This window comes from Trichechus manatus, unplaced genomic scaffold (assembly GCF_000243295.1).
Source record: "Trichechus manatus latirostris isolate Lorelei unplaced genomic scaffold, TriManLat1.0 scaffold00035, whole genome shotgun sequence".
Classification (NCBI taxonomy): Eukaryota; Metazoa; Chordata; class Mammalia; order Sirenia; family Trichechidae; genus Trichechus; species Trichechus manatus.
The window spans coordinates 1,169,886-1,178,666 of NW_004443971.1; the positions used below are offsets into that span (position 1 = coordinate 1,169,886).

The 8,781-nt window shown below is 36.6% G+C and overlaps 1 pseudogene; it reads left to right on the top strand.

Moving 5' to 3' along the window:
* Positions 1–6,011: 6,011 nt before the first annotated feature.
* LOC101356797 (olfactory receptor 4F6-like) lies at positions 6,012–6,933 on the top strand (annotated as a pseudogene).
* Positions 6,934–8,781: the final 1,848 nt, after the last annotated feature.

The window sequence follows — 8,781 nt, forward strand, 5'->3', positions numbered from 1 at the left end:
TCTGTAGGTTCTCTTTTGACTCTTTTGGTGAAGTCTTTTGAAGAGCATAGGTGTTTGATTTTTAGAAGATCCCAGTTAACTAGCTTATCTTCTGGGTTTTGTGTGTTGATGTTTATGGTTTGTATCCTGTTAATGTCATGTATTAGGGTCTGTAACGTTGGTCTTATTTATTCTTCCATGCATTTTGTAATTTTTGGCTTTATATTTAGGTCTTTCATCCATTTTGAATTAGTTTTTATGTGAGGTATGGATCCTGTTTCATTTTTTTAAATTTTATTTATTTATTGTATTTCAGGTGAAGGTTTACAGAACAAATAGTTTCTCATTAAACAGTACACACGTTGCCCTATGACAGTGGTTAACAACCTCACTACACGTCAACACTGTCCTTACTCAGCTTTAGGTTCTCTATCACCAGCTTTCCTGTCCCTTTCTACCTTCTAATCATTGTCCTTAGACTGCTGTGCCTCATTAGTCCATTTTCTTTTATGGCGCTGTCCAGTCCCCAGCTGAACGGTGAACCTCGGAAGTGACTTCACCACTGAGCTAAAAGGGTGTCTGGGGGCAACACTGTCAGAGTTTCTGCAGTCTCTTTATGGCCAGTAAATCTGGTCTTTTTCGTGTGTGTTAGAATTTTGTTCTAAATCCTTCTCCAGCTCTGTCCAGAACCTTCTGCTGTGATCCTGGTCAGAGCAGTCAGTGGCGGTAGCCAGGCACCATCTAGCTGTACTGGAGTCAGTCTGGTGGAGGCCTTGGTAGCTGTGGTCCATTAGTCCTTTGGACTAATCTTTTCCTTGTATCTTGTTCTCTTCATTCTCCCTTGCCCCCGAAGGGGATCTTAGATGGCCGCTCACAGGCTTTTAAGACCCCAGACGCTACTCACCAAGGTAGAATGTAGAACATTGTCTTTATAAACTGTGTTATGCCAACTGAGCTAGATGTTCCTCAAGACCATGGTCCCCACAGCCCTCTGCCCAGCAATTCAGTCCCGCAGGGAGTTTGGATGTGTCTATAGAGCTGCCACGACCTTTCCTTGTACTAGTTGTGCTGGTTTCCCCAGTATTGTGTACTGCCTCACCCTTCACCAAAGATACCACTTATCTACTTTCTATTTAGTATTTCCTCCCCTACCCCTCCCATCCCTCATAACCAACAAAGATTGTTGAAGCAGTCTTTTATTACTTGATATCACCTTGCCTTCCTCTCCATTAGAAGGTTCTATACCTACACCGTTTAGTCCCTCTTTTATTGTTCTGATGTTGTTGTCATTTACAGATTAACTGCTCTGATTGTATTTCTTTTGGTTTTGGATAGTCCTTGAGAGTTCATTTCCTAGATTGGTATCTGGCTGGTACTATCCTGTGTCCTAGATTCAGCCTGTGAGCTGAAGTTGTTTGTTCTCAGATGGAGGAACTCCCTTTAATAATTCTTGTAAGTTTGGTTTGGTTTTTACATATTCCCTTAATTTCTGTTTATCTGGAAATGTCCTAATTTCTCCATCATATCTGAACGAGAGTTTTGCAGGATATATTATTCTTGGCTGGCATTTTTTTTTTTCTTTCAAGGTTTTATATGCCATCCCATTGCCTTCTTGCCTGCATGGTTTCTGCCAAATAATCTGAGCTTAGTCTTATTGTTTCTCCTCTGTATGTTACTTCTTGTTTTTCACGAGCTGCTCTCAGGATTCTTTGTCTTTGGTTTTGGCGAGTGTGATTATGATATGCCTTGGTAATTTTCTTTTGGAGTCTATCCTATATGGGGTTTGTTGAGCTTCTTGGATGGTCAGCTAGAATTCTAGCTTTTCTTATGACTGTTTCTATTAAGCAGGTGTAGAGTATTATTGAGGAAGATCACTAGACTGGAATTTAGGAGGTCTGACTTCTGGCTCTGGCTTTGAGAATGTGTTGGTGTGAATACACTGGCTAGCCATTTAAGCTCGACTGATTGTTTCTCTGTCTGTAGAATTAAGTGGTTAGACAAGTTCATCTCAAAGTTCCTTCCCACTTCTATACAAACCTACAATTTTAATAATCCTTTATTTTGTTTACAATATGCATCTGCATTTCCAGTTTGAAGATGTGTCTCCCCAGGCTCTGAATAACTGATGAATTTTAAATCTCCAATAGAAAAAGATGGCAAACTCTCCTGGGGACTTGGCTTCTGAAGAACTCCCAGCTGCTCTTCAGTGTTTCCTAAGAAGGCAGAGGAGGCAAACACGTGGTTTTTTTAATGCAAACAAACTCTCTCAGATCTGCAGGATTTCTTCAACAAAGACACACTCTAATTCAATATATTTGTAACAGAAAGGGTGGTAATTAATTTGCATATCTAGTACTTTTTTTATATATAACTGGGTTATACCAGGAAGTACAAGCTTGTGAAGAAGGTATTATTAAATGCAAGTTTCCTATGCATTTGTGGGGGCTACTATTTTGTTTCTGATATGAACAATTTAGTGCCTATTGCTAGAAGACTCATTCATCAAATATTGAGAATTCCCTATGTGCTAGGCACCATTTTAGGAGCCCTGGTGGTGCAGTGGTTAACAGCTCAGGCTGCTAACCAAAAGGTCAGCAGTTTGAATCCACCAGCCGCTCCTTGGAAACCCTATAGGGTAGTTCTACCCTATGCTACAGGGTCGCTATGAGTCAGAATTCACTGGATGGCAATAGGTTTGGTTGAGGCACTGTTTTAAGCAGTAACACAGCATTGAGTAGAGCAGAAAGGGTCCCTGCACTCATGGACTTTACTTTTACGTTTATGAAAAGCTTTAAAAATTGGAACTAGCATAAGTAAAATACCACTGAAATGCATGCTTTTGATAGTTACTTCCTATTTGTTTTAGGAGGTGACTCACCTGCCAGTCAGCTGATCCACACAAATGGTCTCCAACTACTCACTTCTTCCACCTACACCTCACTACCACATCTATTCACTCATATGTTTGAACTCGACTTTTCTTTGTATTAGTGACTACTTTCCCTACAGCTTTACTATTATTTCTATCTTTCTAGTCAAAATATACCTAAAACAATGTATGAAAATCCAAATAAACTTCACACTCTCTGTTGCTCATAATGCATCAGTTGTGTTGACTAAACTATGACAGGTATCCTGAGCAAAGATGCAAAAAGTTCCACCAATCCCTCTTTTGATAATCATTTTATCCTCCTTGGTTCTCTCTTTAGAATTCATTCTTGTTCCTTCTCCTGTCCCCCCTTTTATTCTCCTACACACTTCCCATTCTATCTTCATTTCTCTTCCTTTAGGTCTTCTTTCCTGTCTTTTCCTTAGACAAGCCATTGGCTCTGACATTACTTCACCATGTTGATTACACTCATTGGTCCATATTTTGGATTATGATTGTGTCATTTTAGAATGATTAAAGATTGTGAATAAATTAAATTACATGTTATCAATGGAATTTTTGAATCTTTAGGCTAACAGGTTCACGTAGTGTGAGATTTCCCTCTCCTAAAAAACTTAGTTATCACTTACACTCCAAGGCAAACACTATTTAGCAATACTAACCCAAAAATAATAGGAATTTCCAAATGTGACAAATTAATTCAGAGACTGTAATTGCTTAATTGCTTGGTTATTGATTTTTAAGATGAAGCATGCTGGTGAGAGTCTTGAAGTTCTTAATTTATATGCTTTATCTTAGTTTAATAGGATAAACATTTGATCTTAAGCAGTCAACATAATCCTTCAGCTTCAAGTTTTGTTTTTTTTTTTTCTCCAAAGACACTGAATTGATGATGATCTTAGGAAGTCATCAAACACCGTCTCAACAGAGTAGAGGGCACTGCCATGAAACTTTCTAGGGATGATCCTGTTAACTCCGTATTGCTTCCCTTCTCAGATTTAATTTCTCTCCCAAAATACTTTGTCCTTATGCCCCTGGGCCAGGATGGTTTAAATATGGGTGAGAAGTTGAGTAACAGGAGTATGAATAAATTGAAAATGGTGAAAATGGTAAAAATAGTAAAAATATACAAGGGTAAAATTCACTGAGAAAATGCTAGAAAGAATATTTAGGAGAAAACTCGGTTGAAGAAAGTAGGAGATAGTACAGAAGTTGAGAGGCAATAAAAATAACTGCATATTAAAGAAATAGGAAAGTAATCAAGCCTTTTTGTCTCCATCTAATATTTTTCCTATATTATTACCTCCTCTATGAGTCAGAATCGACAGCAATAGGTCCGGGTTTTTTTTTTTTTTTTTTCTTTCTTTTTTTTAATCCCATTGCACTTTATTTTTCCTCTATTTCTTGGGCCATTTATGGTTTCTCTTAATATTTCCCACAGCAACATCACCAACCTTGCTCACGTTGAACTGGATGAGAGTACCAGAACATCTATTTTCTCCGTATTTATTTCATACTTAACAGAATTCATTCAGAATGGCCAACCTTGGCCAAAGTGAAGCAGAGAAGACGCTTTGTCAGTTGTCTGGATGGAAGGACCCCAAGAAGTTTCAATTTCATGATATTTTTATACAAAGTACAAGAAATTTAAGCAGGACTCTACTTGTTTAGCTATATTCTGCCTTGTTAGTCTCACCTATAAATCCATTCCTAGCAGTTTATGAAAATGGTTTATTGCATGAAGGAAGTATTAGAGTCCTCTATTTCCGCAGCTGGTTTATGGTCTAATAATTATGAGTCAATCCTAATTTTCAAACATATTTTGTAAATCATTCATTCCTTCAATTCTTTATGCAATTTGATATTTTTATTTAAAAAATCTAATATAACTAAAAAATAATTATAGGTTGAAAACATTTTTGAAAAAGATTGAGAGAGATTTTAAAATCTAAAAGGATATTAAATAGCTCTAAAAATCAAGAGTAACCACTAGTACCTAAAATTTTAGCACTATACAATTTTATTTATTTATAGTATTTTATTTATTTATGGTATTATAAAGAAAAATCTTCCAAATACTGTTGTAAACGCTGCCATTCACATTTATTTTAACAATTGTAGTAGAGTTCATAATGCACACATATTACAATATACATAAACTTAATGTTTGGCATTTAAATTGCTTCAAGGTTTTACCACTGTAAATAAAATGTATGAACATTTTTGTGCTGAGAACTTCTTTACAAACAGAATTCTAGGAGTATTATTGTTCCAAAAGTTATAGATTCAAGATTCTTGATACATGATTTCAATTCTTTTTCAGGTTTGAATTGGTTTATATTTCCTCCAGTAATGTATGAAACTGCCCATTTTACCAAACCTTCGCCAGTTTCAACAATAATTTTAAAACTTTTTTTAATTTCATATGAAAATACTACTACATTTTATTTGTTTCTTTGATCTCTAAGGAAGCTATATTTACATTTCTCTATTGTCTTTTCATATCATTTGCCATTTATGTATAAGATCTTGGAATTTTTTATCGATTGGCTTGAACTCTTTATATTATGAAGAGACCTTTTGCCTCTCTGTAGCATTTCAAATTCAAGTATGATCCATGTGTTGATTTGAGGTAGATTGTTTTTAAGCACACGTAGGAAACAGCCCTGAGAGGTGTCTTAACTGTTATGCATTTCTGTTCTCACTTCTAATTTTTACTTGTTTTTTTCCTCTTGACTATTTTTAAAACATTGCCTATTTTTAATTAAAAAACATATGTTTGTATAAAATCTACCAATTTCCTATTTTATTTTCCTTTTAATATTTATTCTTTTGTTTCACATGTAATTCCTTGAGTTTATTTTGTACATAATTTTCTAACTTCTTAAGTTGCTTGATTAATTTATGTAGTTGAATTAAACTATTTTAAAAAATAGACTGCCTCTGCATGCAGCTTTGGCCATACTACATTAACTTTCACACCCTGGGTTACCATTATTTTGTAAATAGTCTCCTATCAATTAAAATAAAAACTTTGTTAACCAGTTTAAAATTATAAACACTTAACATTATTTTCAGCACCTCTAAGTTGATTTCTTCCTTCTTTTCTTTCATTTCAGAGTCTTCCCTTCTTTCTGATTCAATGGACCCAGTAAATGGCTCTATGGTAAGTGAGTTTGTATTGCTGGGACTTGCACAATCCTTGGGAATACAGTTTTTCCTTCTTCTCTTTATTCTATGTGGGAATTATCTTGGAAAACCTCTTCATTGTGTTCACAGTGATTTTCGATATTCACCTACACTCCCCCATGTATATTCTACGGGCCAACCTATCACTCACTGACCTTGCCTTTCATCTACCACAGTTCCTAAGATGATTTCTGATCTTTTCGGTGACTGTAAAGTCATTTCCTTCCACAACTGTAAGACACAAATGTTCTTTATCCATCTCATGGGAGGAGTTGAAATGGTGCTACTCACAGCAATGGCTTATGACAGATACACAGCAATCTGCAAGCCTCTTCACTAATTGTTATGAATCCCCAAATGTGTGTACTTTTGGTAGTGGCTGCTTGGGTCATTGGGGTGATTCATGCTGTGTCTGTTTTTTTTTCATAAATTTACCCTTCTGTGGTACTAATAATGTAGGGAGCTTTTACTGTGATTTTCCTCGGGTTATTAAACTTGCGTGCATGGATACTTACCAACTGGAATTTGTGGTCACTGCCAACAGTGGCTTCATATTAATGGCCACCTTCTTTTTCTTAATTGCATCATATATCTTTATTGTGCTCACTGTTCAACAACATTCTTCAAATGATTTATCCAAAGCATTCTTCACTTTGTCCACTCAACTCACTGTAGTGATGTTGTTTTTGGCTCCTTGTATGTTTCTCTATGTGTGGCCTTTCCCTCCTAAGTCACTGGAAATAATTTTTGCCATTGTGGATTTTGTTGTCACCCCTGTTTTAAATCCTGCCATCTATACTTTAAGGAACAAAGATATGAAGGTAGCAATGAGAAAGCTAAGTCGACAGGTTGTAAACTCTAGGGAGATGACATAATGGATTTTGTTGCTAAGAGCACAAGATGAATTCTGTGAACCATAAAGACCTCTGTGATCACCATGAACACTACGGAATGTATAAATTTTCATTATTGCCTTTGAAGATCTGAGAAGCCTGAAGGAGATATTACTTTAAGAGTTTTATTTTCAGACAGAGTTCTAAAAACTTTTGTTAATTATAAAAAATAAAGTGTTATATATTTCTCTGTAACCTATAAAACTAAATTGCAGTTTACCAGCAATAACTACATTAAATTTTAATGTGGTTTCTTATATATATATATATATATACACACACACACATACATATATATACACACATACATACATATGATTTAGCTTTGTATTTATCTTTATCTGGAAATCAATAAATATTTATTATGGAAATTATGCAGATCCAGTGGATAAAATATAGGTTTACATAAACCAGCAAACCTTAAAATAGAGGAAGAAACGATTCTCATCCTAACTGTACTTTGTAAAATTAATGGGAAACTCAATGCTGTTACAAGTCTTAAGTACTGTTTTCGCTCTTTGATATGTCAATCTATTTTGTACAATGTTCTTCTTTTTTCTTAGTGATTTTTTTATTGTACTTCAGATGAAGGCTTACAGAACAAATAATTTCTCATTAAACAGTAGTACACATGTTGTTTTATGACATTGGTTAACAACCCCACAACATGTCAACCGTCTAACTTCTCAACCTTTTTTTTTGGTGAAAATACACATAGCCAAAGATACACCATTTCAAAAATTTCTACATGCACAGTTCAGTGACATTGACTACGCTCTTCCAATTGTGCTGTTATTCTCACTTAAGATGAAGGCTTACAGAACAAAATAGTTTCTCATTTAACAGTTACTACAAATGTTGCCCTATGACAATGGTTAACAATCTCACAACAACAATATCCTTACTCAACCTTGGGTTCCCTATCACTAGCTTCCTTGTCCCCTTCTGCCTTCTGGCCCTTGTCACTGGACTACAGTACCTCATTAGTACCATTTGGTTTTACAGGGCTGTCCACTCCCAGCCTGAACGGTGAACCTCAGAGATAACTTCACCACTGAGCTAACAGGATGTCTGGGGGCCATGCTCTCGGGATTTCTCCAGTCTCCTCTGGCCAATAACTCTGGTCTTTTTTTTTTTCTGTGTGAGTTAGAATTATGTTCTACATCCTTCTCCAGCTCTATCCAGAACCCTCTGTTGTGATCCTGGTGAGAGCAGTCAGTGGTGGTAGCCGGGCACCATCTAGCTACACTGGACTCAGTCCGGTGGAGGCCTTGGTAGCTGTGGACAATTAGTCCTTCACACAAATCTTTTCCTTGTATCCTGTTCTCTTCATTCTGCCTTGCTCCCGAAGGGATGAGACCAGTGGAGTACCTTAGATAGCCGCTCACAGGCTTTTAAGACCCCAGACACTACTCACCAGGGTAGAATGTACAGCATTGCCTTTATAAGCTGTGTCATGTCAATTGAGATAGGTGTTCCCTGGGACCATGGTCCCCACAGCCCTCCGCCCAGAAATTCAGTCCCTCAGGGAGATTGGATGTGTCTATGGGGCTTCCATGACCTTTCCTTGTACAAGTTGTGCTAGTTTCCCCCGGATTGTGTACTGTCTCACCCTTCACCAAAGATACCACTTATCTATTGCCTATTTAGTAGTTCCCCTCCACCCCTCACAACCCTGGTAACCAACAAAGATTGTTACATTTTGTGCGTGAACTTTTTCATGGGTTTTTACAACAGAGGTCTCATACAATATCTGTCCTTTTGTGATTGACTTATTTTACTCAGCATAATGTCCTCCACTTTCATCCATGATATCAGATGCTTCACAGA